General features: G+C 42.4%; 1 pseudogene; it reads right to left on the bottom strand.

The window, feature by feature from the left end:
* Positions 1-4,421: 4,421 nt before the first annotated feature.
* LOC105883637 (polycomb group RING finger protein 5 pseudogene) lies at positions 4,422-6,445 on the bottom strand (annotated as a pseudogene).
* Positions 6,446-12,598: the final 6,153 nt, after the last annotated feature.

The raw sequence follows: 12,598 nt of genomic DNA on the forward strand, positions 1-12,598 counted from the left end.
GTCAGGTCCCTTCCGCTTCCGGGTCGCTCGCCGGAAGTGCGGGAGAGCGCACGCCGCATCGCTTGGCTTTCTCGGCGGAGTGGGCGGGGCTGGCGTTTCTGGGTCCCCGGATCCGTGGACCCCGGAACTCTGGTTCCGGCAGCCAGCTGGCCCTTCGGACCCAAGGCCAGTACTTTCCCTCAACCTCAGGCTCTGGTCTTTGGTCCGAGGACCTCTCACATCATAATGAAACCTACGCCTGCTCAGCCCCAGTCCTGTCACAAGCTCTATTCTACTTTCTTTTTCCTCTAACTTTGGCAACAGTCCAATAAAGTAGCCATGAGAGGAGGGGCTCATCCGTCTCCGGATGAGATAACTCAAGCACCAAGTGAGCAAGTTAAACGTGTGTGTGTTAATGACTGGTGTCTTCCTTTGAGTTTCTCTTCTGTATAGAACAATTGAAAGAAAGCTCCTGTTCTTAAACCCATGCTCCGAAGACCCTCATTCTCACTCAGCTGAGTGAAAAAGGCCAAGGCCCGCATTTGCTCCCAGCTGTCTGTCACATTCCATGGTAGGACCCTGTGAACATTGGTGAAGGCATCTCCGTCCTGGCAGGGTCAAATCCTTGAAGGCAGTGACTTAAATTTCTTCCCCAGCTACAAAGTCCAGGGCTGGTGGGGACTCCCTCCCTACCCTACCCCATCAGTCATTTCTCACCAGTGGAATGGCAACTTTCCTCACTTAAAGCATGTTTGCTTTTGAGAAGATGAATGAATAGAAAGATGGGTATTAAACCAAAGGAATTCATTCTCAGTAGTAGTCTCCTGGGCCAAATTTGACCTGTATTTGGTATTGTATTTGGCTCACTGTTGGCTCCTTATTTAAAAATTGGGGTAATTCACACAAATTCTGAATTTCCTCCATCAGTTGGAGAAATCAGAAAATTGACCACATAAGACCCACATTTCTAGATGGCATACTTGCCCAGTGCTAATCATCAGCTGCCAAGCTTAGAGGGTACACATGTTCCTTCCACTGTTCCTGTGTTCCTATACCTGTCCACCTTATTCCTTATTGTTACCTACCTGGCCCCTGTAGGCGTGGAGTTTGCTGCCTTGAGGGGTGTGTGTGTGTGTGTGTGTGTGTGCATTTTAAATATCTAACTAGACCTTCCAAGGGACAGTCAAGTCCTTGTAGCTCCACCCTTCAGTGGCTATAAGACTTTCAAGTAGCTTCCTGGTGTCTCTGGGTGAGCATCATTTCCTCATCCTTAAAACTGAGGCAATATAACCTTACTGTGATTAAATGAGATAGTGTGTTTAAAAGCACCTAGCAAAGTGCCTGATTCAAGGTGGGGGTTCACTTAAGTTTATTTAAATCTGAATCCTGAAGACTGACTTTTATTCCATGATCATGCTGTGGCTTCCCCACCTGTCACAAAAGGTATTTCAGGGGATTCCACTCTGTGTTTTGACAGGAGTAGTATTCATGTTCATTGATAAGGCCAGGCTGTGGACAAATCTGTGAAGCAAGAAAAGAAGGAAAATTTCTCCATCTTCCCTTTTCCCCTCTAAGCAGGCTCTACCAAATGTAAATCCTCCATTTAGTCATTTAGGTGCATTTGTAAGTTTCTATAGGAATTTAGAATTAAAAGGGGCTTTAGAGATAGAGTAGTTTGGTTTTCTCATTTCCCACATGAGGAGGCTGCAGCCCAGGTAGGATCATCACACTGAATCATATGTATAGAAAGAAAATATTTGTGATTTAGAAAATAAAATGACAATGTTTTCTTACTCTAGGTAGGGGGCAGCATTTACTTGAGAGATGGGGTTCTTTTGTTGGGGAAAAGGCTCAGGGAAACTTCCTGGGCCATCTTGTTGAAAATGGGAGGAAGGGGTCATAGCAAAGGCAAGTCAAGGAGAGAACTTAGTGCCCCACATAAGAAAGAAAAGAGCGCCAGGCACGGTGGCTCCTGCCTGTAATCCTAGTACTTTGCGAGGCCTAGGCAGAAGAAATGCTTCAGGCCAGGAGTTCAAGAGAAGCCTGAGCAACATAGCAAGACCCCATCTCTACAAAAAATAGAAAACTTAGCCAGGTGTGCTGGCTTGTGCCTGTGGTCCCAGCTACTTGGGAGGCTATATGAAAGGCAGGTTGCTCTAGCCCAGGAGCTTGAGGTTGTAGTGAGCTATGATGCTGCCACTACACTCTAGCGTGGATAGCTAGCGCTAGGATGTAGAGAGGAGAAAAGAAGGTGCCAGGAAGCAAGAGAGGCCCAAGAATATTACAATCAGCCAGAATATAAAGGAGCCATAGCAAAGTAAAATTTCCTATCACAAAGATCAGGTTGCTGCACTTTTAGGCAGTGATCTTATTTTTTAAGTTGCTGTCCATACAATCTTTGCAGGATTTTTCATCCATTTACTAAAATTCTGAATAAGAGTTTGTCATACACTGGTGTGTTTGTGGTACTTTAGGGAATGAGGAAATGAAATGGTGTCCAGGGAAAGTTGAAATGAAGTGGGAGGGCTAGGTTATAGAGGATAAGACCCAGAGCTAGGAGACAAAATTCAATGAAAGCAAAGAATTTGTATAAGATGTAACCAGGAAGAGAATCTGTCCCTGAGAATTCTGAGGCTTCTGGCAGTGGGGAGATACTATTGTCCCCATAACATGTAGGATGAAGCATGAGCCGATTTATTGTAAGATTAAAAGAGAAATGAACATATAGACCAATATTTTAGAATTCAGAGCCTGAAAATAAACCCATACATTTATGAGCAATTGACTTTTGACGAGGGGTACCAAGATAATCCAATGAGGAAAGAAGAAGCTTTTCCCCAAATGGTGCTGGGACAATTGGAACTCCACGTGCAAAAGGATGAATTTGGTCCCCTACCACATACCATACACAAAAGCTAACTCAAAATGGATCACAAACCTAGATATTAGGATTAAAACTATTAAAGTCTTGCAAGAAGACATAGAGATAAAATTTCATGACCTTAGATTAGGCAATGCTTTCTTAGATGTGACACAAAAAGTATGAACAAAAAGAAAGAATAGATAAATTGGACTTCATCGAGATTAAAAACATTTGTACTTTAAAGTACATCATCAGGAAAGTGAAAGACAAGCCATAGAATGAAAGACAATATTTGAAAATCATATATATATGATAAAGAACTAGTATCTAGAATATATAAAGAACTCTTACAACTAAATAATAATAAGACAAATAACCTAATCATAAAATTAGGAAAGGATTTCAACAGACATTTCTTCAAAGAAAATATGCATGTGGCCAGTAAGTACATGAAAAGATGCTCAACATCATTATTCATGAGGGAAATGCAAATCAAAACTATGAGATATGAATTAGATGGCTAGAATTAAAAAGATGGACATTAACAAGTGCTGGCAGAAATGTGGAGAAACAGAAATCCTCATATACCACTGGTAGGAATGTAAAATGGTGCAGCCACTTTGGAAAACAGTTTGACACTTCCTTAAAAAGTTAAACATAAGGTTACCATATGACCCAGCAATTCTACTCCTAGGAATCTATTCAGGAGAATTGAAAACATATGTCTACACAACAATTTGTACACAAATTTCCACAGCAGCACTATTGATAATAACCAAAAAATGGAAACAACCCAATTGTTTGTCAACTGATAAATGGATAAACAAAATGTGGTATAGCCATACAATGCAATATTATTCAACCTTAAAAAGCAATGAAGTAGGGCTGGGCGTGGTGGCTCACACCTGTAATCCTAGCACTCTGGGAGGCTGAGGCGGGAGGATCGCTCAAGGCCAGGAGTTCAAAACCAGCCTGAGCAAGAGTGAGATGCTGTCTCTACTAAAAAAATAGAAAGAAATTAATTGGCCAACTAAAAACATGTATAGAAAAAAATTAGCCGGGCATGGTGGCACGTGCCTGTAGTCCCAGCTGTTCGGGAGGCTGAGGCAGGAGGATCACTTGAGCCCAGGAGTTTGAGGTTGCTGTGAGCTAGGCTGATGCCACGGCACTCTAGCCTGGGCAACAAAGCGAGACTCTGTCTCAAAAAAAAAAAGCAATGAAGTATTGATGCATGCTACAACATAGATGAATCTCAAAAACATATTAAATGAAAGATGCCAGTCGCAAAAGACCAAATCTTGTATGATTCCATGTATATGAAATGCCCAAGGTAGGCACATCTGTAGAGACAGATAGGAGATTATGGTTGCCTAGGGTGGGAGGCAGGGGAGGAGAGAGAGGGAGTGACTACTAATGGAAAGTTTTCTTATTGGAGTGATGGAAATGTTCTAAAATTAGATGACGGTGACTGGAATATATATTTAAAAACATTGAACTATACATTTTAAATGAAAGAATTTCATGGTTTATAAATTATACTTTAATAAAGTGGTTTTAAACAAATCTTTTTTTTCTTCTACACAGCATTTATTCTATTTTATGCATATGGTTTGGAAATGTAAAAGATAACTAACAGTTTTAATCTATAACTGTTTTTAGACTTTTGAAATCCATAAAATAGCTAATGTTATATGCTCTAAAAATCCTAATATTTAAAATCATAACCCTCTGCATGCCACAATAACATGTACCTAAGGCCAACTTAAAAAGAGAAACAATGCACTCATTAAATGACAGCAACAATGTAATGATACATACATAAAATGGACTTTACAATGAAGTTTCATGAAGCAACACCCACTTGTCATAAGGCATTATGAAAGAAGATTAACCTTACTTACACATTAATTTTATTAGAAGTAAATGTGATCAGCTGCCAACATTTTGAATGGCTGTGAATCTAACTTCAGTTCTCCAAAAAGTCACATACATTTTCAATCTGGAGGGCTAACATGCCTTCCTTGTGCAATTAGTAGACTACACTGACAGATGCTTAGAATGTCTACAATTATGATGTGCTCTAATGTTAAATAATCGAAATTCTTTGCAAACAGACTTGCACACTCAAGAATTAACTATTTTTTCTTTACACAAAAAGCTTACCAAGAACAGGATAGTGGCTCAGAAACCACTTTTCTAAATATATTTCCATACAAAACAATTTCAAGATAATTATTAGTTTCTTGTACAGTACTCTATTTAAACAAGAATTAATAAAATACTAAGTATGTGAAAACTGCAACACCACAAAGATTGAGCCATTTTAACTAGTGTAATTAAACATTAGAACAATCTTGGAACAGGCAAGCAAAATATTCAGAAGGCTGAATCATGGCTGCACACTTTAACTGATCTCAGCTAGGATTTGCACACTGTGAGACAGCACAAATACCCTATGCAGACAGTTCAGTAGCAGAATGGCACTTGGTTTGCTCTTAATAGAAATAACATAAATGTAATTGACAATTTATAGATAGACAATGGCCTTATTTGCATGCTGAAAATCTGGTTGTGTCCCTCTAGTCCACACACCATTAACTGTGCAATCTGTCGACGAGTAAACAGTGCAGGATTCATCTCAGAGATTTGTGCCCCTTGGTCTAACCGAAATCAATTCTTGGTGGATACTGCAATACCATAGGGTATGACTGATACAAAGGGCCATCCTGAGAGCAGACTTGCGAAGCTGAGCAGTTCAGACACCGAAAGTTTTTGCCTCTTAGTCGCCATCTTGTCATGTAGATGAATTCCATAGTATGATTCTTCCCCATAATTTCACCATTGCACAGCACATCCAACTCATAAGAACTTGGAAGTTTTAGTTTTAAACTTAGAAATTTTTTAATAGTTCCCACAGTTACACGTGTAGAACATCGAATAAATTTCTTCATTAAGCCCTTTACTACATTGTCCCCTGATTGCCCATTATTTCGTAAACAATCTAGACAGATAGCAATTTGTGGGTCACTTCTGTGATAGTCTTTATCATCTTGATTTTCATCACCTTCTTCATCTACTTTAGGTTTGTCAACTTTTGAAGTATCATCTTGTCCATTTTCTTGAGGCTTATTTTTCTTCCAAAATTCAGATTCATGCTCAAGTTCTTGTTCTCGTAGTCCAGGGACCAGCTTAAATATAATTTCTTCTAGTGTATTATCCAACCTTAACATTTCTAGTGGATTTGTCTCATGAACCTGGTTGCCACACCTTGGACAATCATTACTATCTTCAAAGTGCTGGACAATACAAGTCTTACAGAAGGTATGGAGGCATTCCGTCACTGTCCTTGGCTTGATCAGATAACCTTTACAGATACAGCAGGTAATGTAAGGATTGAAATCTTTCACCAAGTGTTTCCTTTGGGTAGCATTCATGGTTAGCTAAGACTGGCTTTAGTAGTTCAGGCAAAGAAGGGTACACTAAGTAGATGCAAGTCTGATCCCAGGAGCTGGTGTGGTGTTCCTAAGAGGATGTCCTGAGGCATGAGAACTAACATCCAGATTTATCATGAGATCGCTGATCATCACTCCTTTTGGTGGTTCTGCTTTCGACGCTCCTCGCCCACCAGCGCGCCGGCCTCAGAGCAAAGGAAAGTGAAAGAGAAACAGCGCCCGCCCTGGCCTGGCCGGTCCCCGCGCCCAGTCCGCCCTCCCGCTGCAGGCGGGAGCGCGCCGGCTCCGCGGGGCCACTCGGCTCGGCTGATAGGGCGCCTTAAACAAATCTTAATAGAAGATTATCTTGAGGAAGCTGAAGGATTGGGAGCACCCCGGCAGGCACAGACCCCTAGAATGACATCAGTTACCAAGGTAGGCTCAGAGCAAGGGCCTTTAGCTTCATTCTGGCCCATGTGTGCTCCCCTGCATTGCCTCTCTCCAAAGATCATCAGAATTCACAATGTAACCACATCAGATCAATCTGGTTCAACTTTTATGTAACAAAGTTGTGAGTTGTTTTTCAGTTGCCATAGACCCCAAGGTTGAAGGCCACATAACCTGAGCAAGCCCCAATGACTCAAGTGTGCAACCATGGGCAGAACCCAAGTGAGTGGGACCAAGGAGTGAGAACTGAATTTAGCAGACACCACATGGCAGGATAGAGGATCAAATCAGATTGAGTTCTCGTGTCACCCCAGGGGCATGGTCCAGTCAGAACATGTCTCCTGACATCACCAAATCACAAGATTCCACAGATCACACGTCATTACCCTCACTACTATGTTCATTGGGTAGCAAGCCCATTGTTTGCTCCATAACAACTACTCCCCAGCCCCAAGCCTGAACAGATTACCCAGACTTCTGCCTGGGCCCTGAATTTCTGTACCTTAAAACCTGGCACTTCATTTAGTTACTTCTCAAATATTTATATGTGCACTACTCCGTGAGTACTTTTTGGGACATTGAACACAATTAGGATCCTTGAGCAGTTATAGTTTTGCAGAAGTAAAACATAAACAACTGCAATTTAAAAGCAGAATGAGGCCAGGCATAGTGGCTCACGCCTGTAATTCTAGCACTCTGGGAGGTCGAGGCAGGCAGATCGTTTGAGCTCAGGAGTTTGAGACCAGCCTGAGCAAGAGCGAGACCCTGTCTCTACTAAAAAAATAGAAAGAAATTAGCTGGACAACTAAACATATATATAATAAAAAAAAAAAATTAGCTGGCATGGTGGTGCATGCCTGTAGTCCCCCCTACTCAGGAGGCTGAGGCAGAAAGGATTGCTTGAGCCCAGGAGTTTGAGGTTGCTGTGAGCTAGGCTGACGCCACAGCACTCTAGCCAGGGCAACAGAATGAGACTCTGTCTCATAAAAAGAAAAAAAAAAAAAAAACAGAATGCAAGCTGGGAGCAGTGGCAAATGCCCATAATCCCAGCTACTCAGGAAGCTGAGGCAAGAAGATTGTTTGAGCCCAGGAATTCAAAGCTATAGTGCCAGATGACTGCATCTATGAATAGCCACAGCACTCCAGTCTAGGCAACAGAGACTGTCTCTAGAAAGAAAAAAGCAGAATGCAGTCAGTGCCGCAAGGGGGCACTGTGGAAGATCCAAGAAATGACTTCCGACTTAGACTAAGTGAGGCTTTGCAGCTGTGATGTAAAAAGCTGGCTAGGATTTCAGTAGAGGCAGGCAGGAGGTGGGGGATTTCAAAGGGATACACAAAAAGCAAAAGCATGAAGGTGAAAAGACAGAGGGGTATCTTAGGAACTGTTAAAAGCTCAATTCAGCGGAGTGCAGGGCAAATGCAAGAAATGGAACAATGTGGCCAGCACGGTGGCTCACACCTGTAATTCTAGCAATCTGGGCGCCAAGGTGAGAAGATTGCTTGAGGTCAGGAGTTTGAGACAAGCCTCAGCAAGAGCAAGACCCCATCTCTACTAAAAATAGGAAGAAAATTAGCTGGGCAAATAAAAATAGAAATAAAAAATTAGCCAGGCGAGCACTGATATAGTCCCAGCTACTGGGGAGGCTGAGGCAGGAGGATCGCTTGAGCCCAGGAGTTTGAGGTTGCTGTGAGCTAAACTGACACCACAGCACTCGCTCTAGCCCTCAGCAACAAAGCAAGACTGTGTCTAAAAAAAAAAAAAAAAAAGAAAGAAAGAAAAAGAAGAAATGGAACAATGTAATGAGAGAGAAAGTGCATAATCTCTTCATTTAAAAAAGAATGCCATTGTAAAGAGCTTTTGCTTTGTTCAGCAGACAATAGGAAGCTAGAGTAGGTTTCTTGTTTGGGAGAGGTTATTTGTTTTTACAGCTTCATAGCAGGTATTTGATTACAGGGACCTTTTCAACTAAGCAAAAACTTAAAAGTATTAATATCATGTGACAAGCATTTGCAAAATTCCACTTTAACCTACATTATCTCCCTGAATCCCCATCAAACCCTATGAAATATATTGATGTCCCCCACTTCACCAATGAAGAACTCAAAGCCCCAAGAAGGTATTTGACTTACATGGCTTCATATGCCTCAAAGCCAGGCCTTCTCATTCCAGACCTTATGCACAGGGGACTCCTCACAGAGCTGAGCTTCAGAAAGGTGATTCTCACAGTGCTAGGTAAGATGGATGGTGGGGAGTTGGGTGGCCAGAGATAGGGAGTAGAGCTGAGAGGCTGTTGCAGAGGAAGTAAGAGGTTAGGTGTGCAGAGGTAGCATGGGCAGGGGATATGGAATGCTAGAAAAGTGAATGAAATGCAGAGGGACTTGGTGATTGTTTTTGGTGAGTTCAGGAAGACCTCAGGTTGCCTGAACTCTTTGGGCTGGGAAGGAGGAGCATTGGGTCACCCAAAAGCCTGTTATGAGCTCAGAACTTGCATATTGGATGGTGAAATGCCTCCTGACCCAGGATAAAATATACAAATTCTAAGGTGAGACTGAGGCTAAATCAAATGACTCCAGTAAGCATAATTTGGTGTTCTAAATAGAGAAAAGATTCAATAAATGGTAGCTCCTTCTCTAGTTGCCTAGGCCATTGATTCACTCTGTAATGCACACTTTTGAACTACTTTATTCATTCATTCCTTTTTCCATTGAACAAATTTTATTGTCTCCTATGTGCCAGACACTATAAGAGGTTCTAGGGCTGTACCAGCAAACAAGACATTTTATATGCGAGTATGTGTAAGATTTAACTGAGCAGTGACAAAATTGATTTTCTAATTGATTCATCTGGTGTATGTTTCTAAACAGGCTTGTTCTCTTCCAGATCTTTACCTTAGGAGGCAATGGTGTTGTTTCGACCAAGAGGCAGTTTGACGTAGTGATTAAAATCAGAGACTCTTATGCCAGCCTGCCTGAATTCAAATCCCAGCTTTACCCCTTACTAGCTGTGTAATCTTAGGTCAATTCTTAGCTACTCTCTGCCTAATGGGAATAGTTTTATCTACTCCACAGGGTGGCCTGGCACCTAGAACTATGCCAGGAAACAGTAGGCATTGTCTGGCAGTGCTGCATTTCTTTTTTCTTTTTTTTTTTTTTGAGGCAGAGTCTTGCTCTGTTGCCTGGGCGTCAGTGCTGTGGCGTCAGCCTAGCTCACAGCAACCTCAAACTCCTGGGCTCAAACAATCCTTCTTCCTCAGCCTCCCAAGTAGCTGGGACTATAGGCATATGCCACCATCCCTCGCTAATTTTTTCTCTATATATTTTTAGTTGTCCAGATAATTTCTTTCTATTTTTTTTTTTTAGTAGAGATGGGGTCTCGCTCTTGGTCAGGCTGGTCTCGAACTCCTGACCTCGAGCAATCCTCCCACTTCAGCCTCCCAGAGTACTAGGATTACAGGCTTGAGCCACCACGCCTGGCTAGTGCTGCATTTCTTAAAAGCATTTCTGAAACACTCTGTCTGGAGGCAGCTTGTGACTCACACAGGAAGACTGCCTCATTCTTTTTCATATCCATCCTTTCTTATCCCATATGGTCTTACCCAACCTTATGGCCCTTCCACCCAGCAAATTTGATTCTGAATGCCTGTTGCCTGTTCCCCAAACCCCAGGCCTCATTCAGAAGATAACAAGTTGCCAGCACTGGGTCTATTCAAAGGCATGACTGTAGGTTGGGTGGCTGTTTCCAGAATGCTGTCAGCTGTGGGTGTGTTATTTGTTGCTTCACAGGTGAAGGATTTTCAGAGGCTAAGAAGTCATTTTGGTGTACAAGTTGCCATATACTTGTTTAAAAATAAATGTAGGCTGGGCACAGTGGCTCACGCCTGTAATCCTAGCACTCTGGGAAGCCGAGGTGGGAGGATCTCTCAAGCTTAGGAGTTCGAAACCATCCTGAGCAAGAGCAAGACCTCGTCTCAACTAAAAATAAAAAGAAATAATCTGGACAACTAAAAATATATATAGAAAAAATTAGCCGGGCATGGTGGCGCATGCCTGTAGTTCCAGCTACTCAAGAGGCTGAGGCAGAAAGATTGCTTGAGCCCAGGAGTTTGAGGTTGCTGTAAGCTAGGCTGACACCACGGCACTCTAGCCTGGGCATTAGAGCCAGGCTCTGTCTCTAAATAAATAAATAAATGTAGACTCCTTATAAAGTCAGTCATGTGTCAAGGTGTGGCTCATGTTTCCACGATGGATCCATTTATAGCCAGGCAGCAGGTGGCTTGCAGAGTTGTGAGAAGTGGCTTCTGCCACGGATGGAAGACAGTCTCTTGTGACAAGGTGAGTCTCCTACTTGTACCACCAGCTCCTCTGTTAGGCTTCTCCTCCCCACCATCTCATTCTTTCCAATTTCTTTGGCAGATTGGAGCCTTTAAAACACCAGATCAGGGACACACACAGTGGCTCATGCTTGTAATCCTAGCACTCTGGGAGGCCGAGGCAGGAGTATGCTTAAGCTCAGGAGTTCGAGACCAGCCTGAGCAAGAGTGAGACCCTGTCTCTACGAAAAATAGAAAAAATTAGCTGTGCATGGTGGTGGGCACCTATAGTCTCAGATACTTGGGAGGCTGAGGCAGGAGGCTAGGCTTGAGCCCAGGAGTTTGAGGTTGCAGTGAGCTATGATGATACCACTGCACTCTACCCAGGGTGATGGAGTAAGACTCCAAAAAAAGAAGGATGGGCAATTCCTGAGCTGCCTCAGTTCTCCATGCATTGTGCCTGGCACTCTGGCACTCCACAGCTGCCTCCTCTAATGGACCTCTGCAATCTCCTGACAGGTGACAATTGACCTGCCCTTCAGCCAGCAGTGTAGGCTAGTGCTTCGGTCCCCACCCCCGCAGGCTGTAGACTGGTACCCATGCATGGCCCGTTAGGAACCAGCAACCCCAAGCAAAGCCTCTTTTGTATTTACGGCCACTCCCTATCACAGGCATCACCACATAAGCTCTGCCTCCTGTCGGATCAGTGGAGGCATTAGACTCTCATAGGAGCACAAACCCTACCGTAACCTGCACATGTAAGGGATCTAGGTTGAGCGCTCCTTAGGAGAATCTAATGCCTGATGATCTGGGGTGGAGCTGAAGCGGCGATGCTAGCACTGGGAGCAGCTGCAAATACAGATTATAATTATCACAGAGAGATTCGACTGTACAATAAATGTAATGTGCTTGAATCATCCTGAAGCCATCCACCCCAAACTGTGGAAAAATTATCTTCCATGAAATCGGTCCCTGGTGCCAAAAAGGTTGGGGACCACTAGTCTGGTGGCATTGCTGCTGCCTTAGCCAGTGCTGCAGAATTGAAGGAGTTAATATTTTCATGCATTTCACTCTGATTATTAAAATGAGTGGAAATTTTTTAAAAATGAAAATGGCGATACTAGTAAAAAGCAAAGATTTTATAACTTACTATAGTTGGAAGTCAACAAGCAGGTGAAAATAGTAAATTTTTTACTGCAACTGGTTGGGGGCTCATTGGATTAAGCCGATCCCTGTGTTCAATTGGAAAATAAAATAAAAGAATATGGACAAACGATTTGGAAATGTCATTGAAGAAAATGTCTAGAAAGCATAATAATAATTACATTTTCTATACATATTTTTTCCTTTTTTCCCTGGAAATGGGATCCCTTCTTCCTAATAGTGTTTAAGTTATTATTCAACTAGTACATAGTCACCTTTTGTACATGTTCAGGAGTATATTATAGTCAGAACTACCTTAATTTCATTAAAAAAACAGAATGATAATATAATATTAATAATTGAGTTTTTTTAGTTTATATGTGCTACACGTTCATCTCATTTCATCCTCAACAACCAACTTCTTT

The sequence above is a fragment of the Microcebus murinus genome, chromosome 3, assembly GCF_040939455.1.
Source record: "Microcebus murinus isolate Inina chromosome 3, M.murinus_Inina_mat1.0, whole genome shotgun sequence".
In the NCBI taxonomy this organism is placed as follows: Eukaryota; Metazoa; Chordata; class Mammalia; order Primates; family Cheirogaleidae; genus Microcebus; species Microcebus murinus.